Genomic DNA, 17026 nt, shown 5'->3' with positions numbered 1-17026 from the left:
GTAAAGTCCCAGGCCAGGGGCAGGCATAGGTTCAGGAGCTTCGTAATGGCATCCGCCCCGACTGACTTTTATCAACATGGATTGGCAGCCTAGAGCAGTGTTAGACATATCGTACATCCAAGGTTCCCCACACTGCGCACATATTGCCCCAGCCTGCACACTCTACCACTACCTGGCCAGCAGCAGCAGGGCAAAGCAGTGCTGTGACTCGCGGGTGGAAAGAGGGCGGGGCCTAAAATATGCACCATTACTAGATATTAGGTAAAATATGCAATAACCAGTGAGAATGGCCAAAATATGCAAATGCATATAATCCTGTCTCTATTAATCACATATGCTCTAACATATGGGATCATTAACCCAAGGGGCAGCTCTTATGATAAGAGCTGTCCCTTGCGATGCGGCTCTGGCGCTGGACATCCGGGTCTGAGACCCAGGAGTCCGCATGCGCAGAACGACGGGGACGGTGTGGGGCATGCTGGGAGGGATCAGTGACTGGTCCCTTACACAGCGCTGCAGTAAGAAGCCCATAAGCTTTTGCTGGCGATTCCTTCTGCAGCGCTGACACTGCGGAGGAGGGTAATACGCTGAGGGGGGAGACTAGCACAGACGATTGTAATTTCACTACAACTGCGGAGGAGGGATAGAGAGTACAGAAATGCAGTTTTTACTGCATTTCTGGTTTAGAGCATCCTACCCTTTGTCCTTTTAGATCCTATAGATATCCAGACTGGCCACTATTATCAATTTTTTTTATTTTTTTATTTATTTGGTGTGGTCTTATGAACAATTAAAATTGGGGTTGGCTGGTTTTAAAGCACACTTTTTTTTTTCTTCTCTAATATGTGACCTCTTTATAAAAATAAAAAAATCCTATTGAAAGGGAACCCCTGGAGGTGTTCCACATTCTTTCTGCTTGTAGTCTTTAAGTAAGCTGAACTAATGTAGTAAATCACACAACTGAAATATAGGAAGGTGATTCATAAAATGGAAGTGCTAAGTCTGTGTACCATCTAACTTCTTCCCCAACATTCATTAATTCTAAAGTATTTCCCATTTATTGAACAACTTCTCACTGCTGAATAATCTTCAATTTTCTGTTTTATAGTTTAGATTAGTAGGGTACACACCAGAAGCATTTTGTCTCAAAACACCCGATTTACATACAATTGACCGATTGCATGTTTTGGGCCGATTCTGATCCAATGCGCAGCCCCGCGGGTACCTGCAGCAGGTAGGATCTGGAAACAACCATTCAACTGGGTACAGGTCGAGATCGGATTCAGATTGTGTGCTCCAACAGAACGTGAGCCGTTCATACAATCATCTTAAAAATCTGCTTACGACCTGCATTGTCCTGGTGTGTACCAGGCATTAGTTCATTCGAAGCCTTGACAGGGAACTTAAGGCATCTAAATTAGTGTTTTTATTCAAAATATTTAATGCCAATGACCTATCTAGTGCAATGCTTAATGTCTTCATCTTTTTGTGTTTTGTGCGTTTCTCTGAAAATAGTTTTTGCATGTTTTAACTAATTTATTCTGAAATTGGTTTTATTGAAAGATTTTAAATCAATTCAGAGCCTAATAACTTTGGATTGTTCGTGGTAAATTTACTAAGATGGTTCTATTGCAGATGGGATGTTGCCCATAACAGCCAATCAGATTCTACTTATTTTTTTTTTAGCACTTTCTAGAAGATAATAGGTTCTCTTCACAGAATGCAGCTTCTGACCAAAAAGATAAGCAAAACACATTCGATTTGACTATATAGTACAGATTTGTACTATATACTCTTGCCTGCAAATTCTTTTATTCTATTTGATAGACCTGGGGTAGCCAACTCCAGTCCTTGAGAGCTACCAACAGTTAATGTGGTTCAGATCTCCCCACAGAATCATAATTGCATTAATTAGCTCTACCTGCGGATCTTTTAAAATGTGTTAGTGAGTAATGAGTGCACCTTTGCAGCAGCTAGGTTGTCTGGAAAATGTGAAATGTTGGTAGCTCTCAAGGACTGGAGTTAGCTACCACTGACATAGACTAAATGGGAGCACTCATCGGGATAGAATGCGGCTCAAAACTTTCGATTCGATTTGGGCTATATAGTCAAAATCAAATCTAACGTTGGTGAGAATCGCACAGTGTACGGGTAATTGGGGGTCTATTTTCTATGCCTTGGAGAGAGGCAAAGTAGAGAGAAATATCAGCCAATCAACTGCTATGTTACAGGTTTTGTTAAATGGCAGGAGTTGGTTGATTGGTATTGTCGCTCTCCAAGGCAGCTGGAGAGGCAGTGGGCGCACTGTCCTGGGCGGTGAATGCCGCAAACAGAGAGCCGGGGGGGCAGTGGGCGCACTGGTCCGGGTTGAATGCCGCGAGGGGATCAGAGACCGGGTAGCGTAGGGAATGCCGGGCACATAGAAATGAATGGACAGCCAGTGATTGGCTGAGAGCTCACTGACTGCCTTAAGTGAAGGCATCAACTTTAATTTAGATGCAGAAAGGAAAAACATTCTAAGTACGTTTGTGATTTAGGAAACCCGACCTCTTGCTATTCTCCATTATACTTTTTTGTTTATTCTCTGAAAATTGAAACTTTTTTTTTTTCCTGAAAGGATTTCCTGTCCAATCTAAAGACCCTGAAACAATCAAAGGGTAATTTTGTTTGCACAGATGACGAGGGACCCAATGTTTTGTAAAGCCATATTTTCATTTATCGTGGCCAGTTTTACTGCTGTGTGAATTGAGTATTTTAATTCCATAAATTTATCAAGAATCAATTGATCAATTTCCTTTAGCAGAGCTGTGTAATTTTTCCTTGGGGTAAAAAACAAAAACAAAAAACAACTTTTTAAAAGCTTTTTAAGTGCTGACGTTGGAAAAATATTTGTAGATTATTTGGTGTTCATACTGACTGTTGCTTGTCAAACCTGGCAACAATGTCTGACCATTTTATTTTTCATATTGTAACCAGTTATTTATATAGCGCACACAAATTCGACAGTGCTTTGCAGGCAATATTTGAACACTTCTATCAGTCCCTGCCCCAGTGGAGCTTACAATCTATATTCCCTACAACATGTGTACACACACATACATTCTAGGTTTAATTTTTGTTTGAGCGTCAATTAACCTACCAGTATATTTTTGGGATTGTGGGAGGAAACTCATGCAAGCATGGGTAGGGTATACAAGCTTTGCAGTTAGGGCCATGGGGGCATCGAGCCGATGACCTCAGCGATGTGAGGCAGTAAATACTAACCATTACACTGTCCTTGCTGCTTTTCAGGTTTTTATAGTGTGCACAAAAGCAATGATAAATTGCTACCATCCAAACGATACATTATATCATTTGGATGTTAGTAAGATTTTAGGGTCTATATGCTCAATACCACTTGTTCTGTGATCAAGGGCATTTGTCTGTAAAGTTGATGCTGATCGCTCCAGTATTGTACCTAGCCATAGTCTCTAGGTTAAATGCATCTGGATACTGGTCGAAGTGTTACTAATATTGCCTGGTAATACAGTTAAGCAGTGATGACATGATTAGTTGGTTAGCCCCATCAATAGCTATTGGGTTTTGGGATACATTTTTTGAGCGTAAAAAGATATGGGGCTTTTTGGAGAGGCGGAAACATAATCACCAATTTTAAAGAACATTTTCTGACTTTGTAGAATTCTTCCCAAATCCTATATTATTCCCACATGTTTTTGCAATCTGGAGTCCTCAGACTGGTTAAGGAGTAGACTGCTAGTAATGCAATTGCAGCACCAATAGTTATGAAATGTTTTGACTTTTTTTGGAGAGCTAACTTTGTGTAACTGGTCAGTACCATAACTAAACCACTTCTTTTATTATAATGAAATGTCTCGTTGATCTTGGATAATTTGACTTGGTCCTGGTAGACCAACCCATGGTACCTCTTCAAGTGCTCCGTGACACCCAGTTTCGGAACCGTTGGGCTAGGATGGATAATTTGATCTATTTGTGAAGCATCTCTTTTTTATTCTTTGTGTTTCCAGCAATTGTTCTAGAATGATGCAGATGACTGTGGTTATTCTTTGCATTAGAAGACTCCCTCTAGTGGCTGTCCAGCAACAATAAACGTCATCTGACATCTTGTTTGAAAGTCATTTTAATTTGCAGATACAAATACAATTAACAAAATCTGTCCTTTTTAGTGATTGCTTTCCATAAATGTAAATAATAGTACTAGGTGTTTTCATTAGGTTTCATTGAATCACAATACAAACCATAGCGTACCTTTTTGTAATTAAATAGTTTTATATCCATGATTTTGTACTGTTGATTCCAGCAGACTTGTGGTGTAATGGATTTACTAAGGTAGTGAAACCTATAAACTTCTGCACAGAGAAGCTACTTCATCAAACACCTTCAGCAACTACCAAAGCGATAGTCGCCAAATGGGATATGGTCACCTAGGTCTACTAGAATTAGGTCGACATGGGGTTAGGTCAACAGGGTCATTAGGTCAGCACAAGCATTAGGCTGCCATGGGGATGGTCGACAGTCAAAAGGTCGGCATGGGGTTTTTCACTTATTTTTGAGCCGACATGGTCCGACAGGTGGTATTTCATACCCTACCATCCACTAGGGTGTAATGGGAGAATAAAATAGTGTGCCGAATGTAGCTAAGCGAAGCGAGCCATGGTGCACTATTTTAGTGCTCATGTCAATTGTCGACATTCTATCTAATGATCCTGTCGACTTTAATCCCATTTCAACCTTTATTTGTGTCACCCTAATGCTTGTTGACCTAGTTGCGGTCTATCAATGATCCATACCTATTATTATTATTATTATTATTATTATTATTATTATTATTATTATTATTATTATTATTAGTATGGAGCCACAATGGTTCCTCAGTGCCCAATTACAGATTACACATAATCAAAACTGGAAAACAGTGACTTACAGTTTAAAACCATACAGGACAAGTACAGGGTAAATGATTATTGGAACATCAGCCGAATTCTGCAGCATAAGTATCCAGGTGGCAGCAAGCAGCATGCTTTACCCATGATAACCTAATGAACTCTGGGCCAGATCCACTAAGCTTCAAAAGTGATAAAATGGAGAGTGATAAACAGCCAGCCAATCTGCTCCTACCTTCCGTGTCACAGACTGGGTTTGAAATATAACAGGTAGGAGTTGATTGGCTGGTTATTTATCACTCTCTATTTTAACACTTTTTGAAGCTTAGTGCATCTGGCCCTCTGTTTAATATTTAGTATTTGTAGTGTATTTCCTCTCTGTAGAACATTGCAATCAGTAGGCTAAGCTGCTTGCTCATTTTCTTGCAGTCATACACTTCACATGAGAAGTGGTAACGAAGTACCTTAGAGTACATCTTTTTACCACAGACATTCCTTTAAATGTATTTTCTGTTTTAAAGTCTCGCTATAGGCCTGAAGTTACACGTGCAAGTTTCTGCTATACAGATTGTGTTTCAGGGAGCACTTTCACACACCTGCGCTTTGCACGTGGATGAAATGCATGAAAACTGCTTACTAAAAGTTGTTTTTAATGACTCCATTTTGACATTTTCAAAAAACCTGATGTTCTTTTGTTTGAGCTGCCATGTGGTGATTTGGGGTTGTTTATAAAGTGTGTGTGTGTGGGTCCTTCTAAAAATGCCAACTTCCTTTCTTGTTGACATTCCAGAGTTCTGTGTGATAATGTATTACTATTCTGTTGCTGCAACAGGCCCTTCTGGTACAGAGAATAAGTTTAGTTGAATCTTGGCATCAACTATGTTAGCAGAGATGTTATCCTGGCAAATATACATTTCTTTGCCATTTTTAGAGTAGAATCATAGCTAGTAGTATTACATGTTCTTACTAGGAAAGATCTTAGTACGTATTAAAATTTATGTAAATATCATCATCTAATTATGTTAATTAGGAAAGATCCTCCAGAATAAAGCTCTAGCAATGCTTTTATATTCCGCTTCTGCACAATTTTTTTTTATTTGGGATAAATCTAAACACTAAACTGATCCCGTCAAAAGGTGGCATTAAATAAGCAATATTTCAGGGAAGAGCAATTTTGTAAATGCTAGGTTTCATTCTTTATAAGATCTCTGTAGTAGAACACATTAGTTAGTCTCTTGCATATACGTACATGTATATCTGTCTTGGAAAGTAGTTTATGTAAACATCAAAGGCTTTTCAAAGGATTGCATTAAGGTTGAAAATGCTTGTGGGTGCAGGAAAATGTCCCGGTTTTCCATTACACCAGCACTGCACTATCCTGAGCCATTTCCAATAATCCTTTGCTTTAGAAAGCAGCTGTGCAAAGTTTTATGCCTGGTTGCAGCACCTGTGGGAGGGATATGCTGGTCTTTAATTTGCCCCTGCTCTCAACGGCACCTTAGAAATGTCTTAATGTTTTTTTTGTTTTTTTTTGGGGGGGGGGGGGGGGGGGGATCGGATGAGTGTAAAAGTGCCCACACTAGAACTGTTTTTTTGCCAATTTCAGATAAATCGTCTGATGTTTAACGATAATCGGCCGATATCGGTCTGATGCACGCTCCCGTGGATCTTTTGCTAAATCTTCTGATCTTACGTGCTGCATGATAGATCAGACGATTTAACAAAAGATCCATAGGAACGCACACGGGATCTTAAGAAAAATCTTTGGTAAAGATGTGCGCTTGCCTGAAATCAGTGGTTTACTATCTAAAGTAACTTAACTCCATGCCAACATGGATAGTTCATACCCCCACTATCCATGTTGGCATGGAGTTGATTTTAGATAGTGTGGCGAGCCACCGAGCCCGCAACGTGGGCGAGCGAAGCGAGCCCCGCAAGGGGACTCAGACACACATGCTGGCGCCGTGAAACTACACAAGTACCAAAATATTTTTTAAGAAATCATTATCAAAGGGATGGTCATTGATGGCTGTACCATCATTAATGATGGTTTTAAACCTTGATTAGAAAACCATAGCTGGATTTGCTGAGTGCAGCTATCAGATTGGCATGTGTAAAAAACATTGGATGCCATCCTACCAATGGGAAAACCACTTGTCACCACCATAGTCCATCGATAGTTATCCCTATGTTAGAGTACTAAAACACCAATGTATTTTCTACTTTCCACTAGAAAGATAACTTCTAGTAACTGGTAACATCACGTTTATGCACCTTTTACACTGTTTTTAAAGATGTTTTTGTTTGTATGTTAAAGATAGCCAATTTGTGCAGACTTACGGGGCAATTCAATTAGCCTCAGTAATGTACTGTGGCTAATGGATCCCCCAAGGGCTATTCAGTGACACATGCACTAAAGGGGTGTACACAGAGCGATCCTTAAGCGATTTTGACTACATAGTCAAAATTGCTTAGAAGGTTAGTAAAGATCTCTGTCAAGGTTAGACAAATCTCCCTATACAGATGGGTCTGTTCCCATCTTGGCAGGGGATGGCGCTGGCGTCGCCAGCCGCCATCCCCCGCCAGCGCCATGGCGATCGTGAGAAGGGGACGCGCGCGCACGAGAGGCGCGCGCGCCCCCTTCCGGCGGCGCTTCCATACGTTTCCCCGGGTCCCCGCCGGCTTGCCGGCGGTAACCCGGGGTCCCCGCCGCCTGCCCGCATCCCCCCTAACCCCCCCCTAACCCCGTCCGTCTCCCTGAGGCGGAGACGGACGGGGTTTCCGCCGCGCTAGCGACGGAGACGCGCGTGAGACGCACGCGCGTCTCAGTCTCCTCGCTGGCGAGGCTGCTGGCGGGTCGCCAGCGCGTACGTTCTGGCGACCCGCCAGCAAGGATGTGCATAGGCACATACTGTAATATCGCTTGGTAAAAAAGAGTTGCCAGACAAGAATATTTTGACTAGATCGCTGGCTGTCTAGTCAAAATCGCTGCTATTCACTGCTGAGGGAGATATTCACTAGGCGATCTGCAATGAATACCAACCAAGAATTTTAATTCTAGCATAGTCAAAATCGCCCATAGACAAAATTGCATTTAGTCAAATCGCTTAGCAAAAATCGCTCCGTGTGTACACCCCTTTACTGTACCAGCATATTTTTTTTTTTTTTACCAGGACCTGCTGATGTCCCACAAGTCTGTGTATGCAGTATTTTTGTACTGAACAACTGATAAGCATACTTGCCTACCTGACCCTCTCCATGAGGGATAAAATGCTCTGTTCCTGGACTTCCCTTGTAATTTATGATTGATAAGAAAGGTGTTCCACCACAGGTGATGGCAATTACCTAGCTCCCCACAGGTGATGGCAATCCTATATTACCAAGGAAGTCCAGGAATAGAGCATTTTCTCCCTCATGGAGAGGGTCAGGTAGGCAAGTATGCTGATCAGCCTGGGAGCAATGATTTACTTTTTATGTCTGATATTAACTTTTTCAACAATAAATCTAAACTGTTTAAACAGACTGTTCCTGAACAGCTTCGTTCTTATTTTTTTTTTTTCAATTGATTGGGTATGTTTATCTTTCTATAGCCAGTTTTTGTTTGTTTCCTTATTAGAAAGGACAGGTGTACATCTTATGCTGGATACACTCTGTTCAATATTTACTTAACAATATGGACAATATTGTTAATGAAATCCCTTACATATTGTCCAGTGTGTATGGTCAATAACGTTATTGATGTCGATTGTACGCTCCACTGGGGCAGGGACTGATGTGAATGTTCAAATATTCTCTGTAGAACCCTGTTGAATATGTATGCACTATATAAGAAACTTTAAATAAATACATTGTTCTCCGGCGCCACTGCCACTGCTATATTGGTGGCCACGGAAATCTCTCCAGTGTGTACTAAGCATTATTTCCTTAGCACTTTGAGTGCTGATGATGCTGTGAGAGATCCTCAAAATATATGCTAAATGCTGAGTGACACTGGGATTTCAAGTGGATATTTTGGGGAATGCTCACAGCAACATTGGCACTCAAAGGGTTAAATTTGTTCTCAGGGATTTAAAGTAGACTTGTAGTGTTCATTCTAGCACCAGCCATCTTTGAAAACCCATGCAGTTCCTCTTCCCTGCCTGGGGTGTCACTGTCTGTGTGGTGTTTCTTGTTTTGCGTATCAGTGCTGATATACAGACCACACTGTGCTAGAAGCAATGCAGCAGACAGCGACACCCCAGGCAGGGAAGATGAACTGCATGTGTTTTGAAATATGGCGGGTGCTAGAATGAACACTAGACTTGATAACTTCTATTCCAGTGTTTTATTTTTATTTTATTAGTGTCTTTCAATGCCTTGTGACAAATCTTTCAGGCCTATCCAATATTGTATTATTTCAATTTTGAGTCTGGACATGTTATTTGGGAGTCTTCTTAATCCAGACATGCATGCCAGTATATAGCAATAAAAAGGAAACCACTACAGTATTGGCAAAGCACAGTGGTTGTGTATGGATTATGTTATGTTTGTTTATTTACAGTTTTTCTTATATAGCGCAGCATATTCCTTTGCGCTTTACAGTTGAGTTAAGAACTACTTAACCCATAAATGGTAGATGATATAATCTCCAAGCGCAGGCTCATGGCACGCCTTCGGCGGTGTCACCTACCTGGCATTATGCCGGGGGATGCCGGTGTAAAAGGGGACAACTGCCGGGTCGCATACGGATTGAGGCAGAGTCCAAAAACCCAGTTGCGTCCCGGCATTTTTGGTGTAAATGTGGTATTCCTGGCATATTTCAAATTGCACGATATCCAATTTTGGTCCTGCATAATGAAACTGTACATATGTTACTATTAAAAAAAACAAATTGGTTCTAGATAAATCTCACTATATTTACATATATTTTGTTTCTTTCTAAAGATACAATTTATTTTATTTTGTAAGCTATATTGAAGAAAATCTGATAAAATGAATTAATAACATCTCTATAGTTTTCTGCTATTACAATTGGTTGTCTAACTAAATAATGACCTGATGTCGTTTTAAATGTCAGGGAACATGAGTCGGTTCCTCACAATACAATTAGCATTAACAGATGGCCTTCAATCCATATGGAAGCCTTTCACCTTGGTTCCTGAAGTTTGAAGGCCATAGGTTTTACCTGTATCTCTCCCGTTGGGGAGTGTGCGGCTTGCTGAAAAACATTTCCAGCAGACTGAAAACAAAATGATTTTTTGGGTATTAACAATATACTGTAGTTAAATAATAACCATCTCGATTTTTTTTTTCTGCTGCACTTTAAAAGAAATTTAGGGGGATATTCAATCTCCGGCGAGCACCTCCCATCGGGGAGATGACCGCCGGGCCCTATTCAATGCTGTCTTCCCCGACAGCATTGAGCAGGGTATCTCGGCAGAACGAGCCCGACAGCAGTAGCTGTCGGGCTCGTTCTGCCGAGAACAGCCGGGAAGTGACGAGCTGCCGACTGCAGCTCTCCTCTTTCCGGCCGCAACTCGCGGCCACGCCCCCTTTTCGCTCCCCGGCAGGCGGGACATTGAATCCCACCTGCGTGTTCTCGGTCGAGCTGACCAAGAACGGGACTGGGTCACGGCGGTCGAGCAAGCTCGACTGCCGTGACCCTGCCATTGAATACCCCCCTAAGTCTCCCTTGCATTCTCAGCTTCTTAGGACTTGCACCTCTGAGAAAACAAAGCAAAGGTTAATATATGATGCACCAAACCCATTTGAAATGTGTCCTGTGGTTGGTTGCATTGTTAAGGGAAGAATTTTTGTAAACCGTGAAAAGTCATTGTCTGACCTGAAACAGAAACATATTTATTAATGCTCTGCTGTTCTCCTATTAATACACAGCTGTGTAAAATCCTTTTAAATAGAATAAAAAGAAGAATAAAATAAATATGAAAAAAATGAAAGATATAGTATGTATTCTTTCTACTTGTATCTAGAATATAGGAATACACTATATGCATGTGTGTATGTATGTGTGGGTATCTATTCTACCATTGTAATATTGTGATTGATTGTGGTCCTAGATTAGCAATGCCTCTTCTAATCCTGTAACCTAATATGGTTGAATGAACTCCTGTATATCTGCAAATGTTCATAATCCAGTAACCTTACCATAGTTCTTGGTTGCATGGTTACTGCAACCTTTCAGAATGTGAACCTGACTGCAAATGAAAAAAAAAAAAAAGGGCTGAACGGTTTCTATCTACTAGTCTGATGTAACTAACCATTGCATCATTAGATAATGCCAGTGTAGGAAATGAGTGTTCAGCTTGCTATGGTTTTTACTATTTTGTCAACCCGTATGTATGAATGTGTATTGTATATACTGAAGGAACAGGCAGTCTCTTGTTTGCATTGTTGACCTGTATCTATGAAGACAATTCCCCGCATTATGTGCACCTTGCAGAAAGTCACTGCAAGCCTTCTAAGCGAGCTCCTTAGTGCATCTGTGGCAGCTGCATTTCCTCCCTCCAGGGGATTTGCTGCTGAAGAGCAATAATTATATGGAGACCAATCAATTGTAAAACTTATGTCATTTTTAGTTATTTTTAACTATGTACAAGCAGAATAAAATGATTACATTTGTGTTGGTGGCTGCACGCAGACTGGAAAGTGTTCTTTCAATCACCCATTCAGTATTTAATAAAGGAAAGGAACAACTGCAGTGATACGGATATGCTGAGCATTTCATGTCTCCAAATCTTTTCTGTTTATATGCCTTGATGCTTTAAATATATTTGCCATTCATATACCCTAAAAGGCAATGCAGAGTGATCTGTACAGTTGAGTTTCCTACTTGAAGCTTTGCTGCACTACATAATACATCCACAGGTTTCTTCTCCTTTCTTTGTCTTGTTTTTTTTTTTTTTCTCCTTGTTACGTTCCTGACTCAGATATTCATCCGTTAAGTATGTTATGCCCCATGGTGCAATGCATTGACTATTAGTTTAATGTTCAGAAATGTCAAGATCTGTAATATGTTAGTCCATATTAATATTCTGATATTAATAATTTTTTTTAAAATTGGTATAAAATCAGGCCTTGCTAGATTTTTGTTTCTCACACGCAAGTAGACAATAAGCTGTTTTTTTTTACATTTGACCTAATTAGAATGAGAAAATCTGTTGTTAATGACACGCTGCTATTATATGCATATCCGTTGACAAGATTGGTTTCACATACTGCACCTGCCACCTGTAGCCCAGTGGCTGAAGACAAGTTATCCCAAAACGTGTAACCGTAACGTTTATTTTACCATAAAACCTGTCCCATTGTTCTGTAACTGCACTAATAACTGTCGTGTCTTTATGCAAAGCTGCAGTTAAGTCTGTAGACTTGGACATTTTAAATAGGCCCAGTATCGTTACATGTGTAAGTCCAAAGTGCTGTGAGTTACTCATTAGTGTCTGATCAGGACTGCCTGCAAATATAGTTTCCTGTGACCCTAATCTGCCCGAGTGTGTGCAGTAAGGTGAATGCAATAACTGGTCACCTCACCTGCACCCTCTACTTTGGACATTTCACACACGGTGACAGAAACCTAGATGTGGTTGCTCAGATTAGTTTTTGCAACTGGATGTGCCATATAGTTTGCTTGTTAACGCGTGTCGGTACTTGTGAGTTATCCGGGCTGCCGATTTTGTCCTTAAGTTTGGTTAACTTAAGGACACCCGACCGACGCGATGCCCGCGATTTAGCCCCAAATCGGGGGCATCGCGTTGGTCGTGGCCATTATAAGGGGCCGCGACGCGATGCCCACGATTTCCCATAGACAGTAATGTTAAAAGACACGATGGACCCGATTTCCCATAGACAGTAATGTTAAAAGACGCGATGGACCCGATTTCCCATAGACAGCGATGTTGAAATAAAATGACCATGTGAAATTGGCCAATATGTTTTTAAAAAAAATGTTTCATGGCCCCCCACCACCGTTAACGCCACCCCGCTATTGACGCCAACCCGAAGCGTGGCGAGCGCAGCGGTACGCGTCCTCCGACCTTTTCATGCCCTACTATCCACTAGGGCGTGGAGTGAGAATAGAATAGTGTGGCGAGCCCGAAGCGTGGCGAGCGGACGCGGACACCTGTGAAGTCCGCAAGGGCACGCGGATACCTGTGAAGGTGTCCGCGTCCCCTCGCGGGGCTCGCTGCGCTCGCCACGCTTCGGGCTCGGTGGCTCGCTGCGCTCGCCACACTATTCTATTCTCACTCCACGCCCTAGTGGATAGTAGGGCATGAAAAGGTCGGAGGACGCGTACCGCTGCGCTCGCCACGCTTCGGGTTGGCGTCAATAGCGGGGTGGCGTTAACGGTGGTGGGGGGCCATTAAACCTTTTTTTTTTTTAAAACCTATCCAATGTGAAATGGCCATATTGGCCAATTTCACATGGTCATTTTATTTTAACATTGCTGTCTATGGGAAATCGGGTCCATCGCGTCTTTTAACATTACTGTCTATGGGAAATCGGGTCCATCGTGTCTTTTTTTTTTTTTTTTTAGAAGATTTGTTTATTTGGTTTTAAATTTTTTCAGTTCACATGAAAACAATAGAAATATAACAATGTAGCAATGCTTTGTTTTTATCATGAAAAACATAGGAATGCATAATAATGTTTGTGGTTAAACATTAAACATGAAGTTCAAATTAAGCGTCAAGGTATTCCCTAAGGGTAATCTATGAGTATAACAGCGCGTTTACCATGACTTATACAATTATATTATCCTATACTTGAGGGTAAGTTAAAAGGGTGGGGAGATGTAGATGAGAGAGGGAATGAAGGTTTAAGAAAGAAGGTTAGATAGGAGAGTTGTGAATGGAGGGTAGATTTTGTAGAAGTGATGGAGTCGTCGGTGGTTATTAGAGCAGTTTTATTACATTACATAGTGGTTAACGGGGCTTCGGCCTGGAAGTAGGATGTCCTGGGCGACGGGTCCATCGTGTCTTTTAACATTACTGTCTATGGGAAATCGTGGGCATCGCGGCTCCTTATAACGGCCACGACCGACGCGATGCCCACGATTTCGGGCGCGATGAAAAAATCGGCAGCCTGGATAACTCACAAGTACCCGCGTGTCTCTTCAAAGAGTTTTATTTTTTTTGGACGTGTTTGGATGTTTAAGATGATGCATTTATATTGGATTACGGTCTGAAGTACTCCCTATCCCATCTTGACAAAAACTAATAATGAATACTTTTATTTCAGTGTCCTTCAAAGAGTTCCTTGCAATCTTGCTCATGGAAGTGAGTCCACCTTGTTTATAGAGTAGAAATGGACGAAATGGCCGTCATGACTTCTATCCAAGGTCAGTTTTACATGCTGTGCAGATTTTAAATAGATATTTGCAATATAGTTTACTTTCAGTACGTGCAAATTTATAACCTGGGTATAGGTTTTTTTTTTTTTTTTTGTCATTGGGGATACAAAGATACACTTCCTGTCATGTAGAAGAGCCAAGTTAATGCTGAACACTAAACCTAGATATTATGGGGGAAATTTACTAAGATGTGTATTCTACTTCACATGGGATGTTGCTATGGGCAACCAATCAGATCAGGTCTACTATCTTCTATCTAGAGGGTGCTAAATAAATAAGAAGTAGATTCTGATTGGTTGTCAATAGCAACATCCCATGTAAAGTAAAATTCCCATCTTAGTAAATTTCCCCCTATGTATAAATCAAAAACATGTAAACAATATTTCAAAGCAGATACAAACTTCTAAGAACACAAATACAATATATAAATTGGTCATGCATCGAATACCCCTTTCACACTGGCCACCCGGCATTTTTGAGTGTCGGGTCATTTTGCCGGGTGAAGCCTGACCCCAATTCACACCAAAGGCAAATTCCCGTGTTAAAGCTTTTCAACCCAGGAAATTTACTTAAAAACACGTGTTTTTTTGTGGTGTGAAAGGGTCAACACAGGTCATAAATCCCTGCACTACGACCCTGCTCTTGACCCGGGTCTGAGTGCCGGGATTTTAGACCCGTGTTGACCCTTTCACACCAAAGAAAAACCTGGGTTTTTCAGCAAATTCCCGGGTTGAAAATATTTAACCCGGGAATTTGCTTCTGGTGCGAAAGGGATATCAAATGGTAATATGTTTTAGGGGATATGGTTATTAGGTCTACAACAACTAGGTCGACAAGCATTGGGTCGACGTGGCATTAGGTCGACATGGGGTTTTTACTGGTTTTTGAGCCGACATTTCATGCCCTACCATCCACTACAGTGTGGTGAGAGAATAAAATAGTGTGCCGAGCGATGCGGTGCACGTCAAACTGTGTCGACATTTGGGTCAAAAAAACAGTGGAAAACCCCATGCTTGTGTTGACCTAGACTCATGTCGACCTAGCTGCAAGACCCAATGATTGTTGACCTACTTGTTGTAGAACAAACGATCCACACCCGTATTTTAGTGGCCCCAACCTTAAAAGGGAATTCAAAATAATTGAATATAAACTGGAACCATGCTTTTTTAAACTGCTGAACTGTAACTTTTGTATATGTAATAATTTGTATATTACTGTCACTGACTTCTGTTCCACAAAATGAAAGTAAACATTAAGGTTTTCGCAGAATTAAACAATGCAACCCCCCCACCCCCTCCACCCCCTCCACATGCATCTTGTAAATAATGGCGAAGCTGCGTATCAATGTTTGTCTTAGAATAGTCTCCCCATAATTCTAAAATAGCGCAACAGATGGCTTCTTGGATTTAGCGTTGATAAATAAACCGCTACAGTGGAACTCTATTAAGTAAGATCATACATTGCGTTTTCAAGGTTTAAGAGTAGTGGTTAATTTTTCAGTGCTAAAATCGAATAGCCATTGTGTACTGCTAAGGTGGCCCTAATTAAATGGAGTCACCAAATGGGGACTGTCATGGTTAATACTGCTTAATCTTTTGGTTCTCTTTATTCTCTTTATCCTCACTAAGACAATGTACTGTTGTTGGACCTATTGGATTTAAACAATTTCACCGAATGTCCATTCTCCTGAGTTTGTGAGCAAATTGCTTATTGGTATTTGCCCCCATACAGTACCAGATTTTCAGTCCAACCAACCAACTAGTTGGATGGTTGGAGGAAAGTTGGTCTGATGTGTGGCCAGCATTAGTTGGCTCTCATACCTGTATATTACTAAGGTATTACTTTAGGAATCCTGCTAATAATGCAGATTATTAGCATGGCTTCAGTCCAGTTTATTATTTTACAATTTGCGTGTCAAAGTCTGGACCACTAGATGGCATCCTTAAATTTTTTTTTTTTTTTTTACTATTTAGGCTGTGTCAAACCTTATTTTCAATACTTTGTGGCAGATGTACGAAGTCTTGAAGAGGGGGATAGAGTGGAGAGCAATCAAGTACCAGCCAACCGGCTCTTAACTGTCCTTTTTCAAACACAGCCTGTAGCATTTGCAGGAGCTGAATGGCTGGTTCTTTATTTCTCTCCAATGTTTATTACACTACCTCTTTGTTCTAAACATTGGTTATTGCCACAAGATACCATGATAAGGAATCAGGGCCAACCTGCACTGACATAATACATAATATATACACCGTATTATGATGTTAATGTACAAAGGACTAAACACAACATCGACTATGATCATCTTCTTCCCATAAATTTAACCTGTATTTAGATTTGTAACAATGTGACCAGATGATATTATATTTGTATGGCCTTTATGCAAATAGCTTGGTGTTTGGGACTCACCCCGCCAGCAGCCGATAGAGGGTGCCCAATGGGGCTTTTCACATTAAGCTCCATTCCGACTAGTCCAGCTACTGGCATTTCCGCTCGCATTTCCCAAGGGTGAGGAGCTGAAGTTTGTGAAAGTCACCCATCTTATAGTGTGTATCCAGGTTAAGACCACAGACCTGGTTCTCTGGTGGTAATCCCACTTGCCTTCAACTTTATTCCACAACATTTGCCAACAATAACCAGGGGGGTTATTCTAGTTCATTCTTTCTGACAAAATCCTTCTTAGATGGACAAAACCATGTGCACTGCGGGTGGGGCAGATGTAACTTGTGCAGATATAATTAGATTTGGGTGGGGTTTTTCTTCAAAGTGAGATCTATAT

General features: G+C 41.1%; 1 protein-coding gene across 3 annotated transcripts in view; it reads left to right on the top strand.

The window, feature by feature from the left end:
- Positions 1-17026, top strand: part of ZNF516 (zinc finger protein 516) — a 126307-nt gene that overhangs the window by 46553 nt on the left and 62728 nt on the right. For all 3 annotated transcript variants that reach the window (XM_083187754.1, XM_083187757.1, XM_083187758.1), the window contains exon 2: positions 14139-14238. The gene's annotated coding sequence lies outside the window, so the exon portion shown is untranslated. The remainder of the gene's footprint in view (positions 1-14138; positions 14239-17026) is intronic.

Source organism: Crinia signifera, chromosome 5 (genome assembly GCF_055691185.1).
Source record: "Crinia signifera chromosome 5, ASM5569118v1, whole genome shotgun sequence".
Taxonomy (NCBI): domain Eukaryota; kingdom Metazoa; phylum Chordata; class Amphibia; order Anura; family Myobatrachidae; genus Crinia; species Crinia signifera.
Note: the sequence above shows the minus strand (reverse complement) of the source record. Positions and strands in the feature narration are given on the sequence as shown.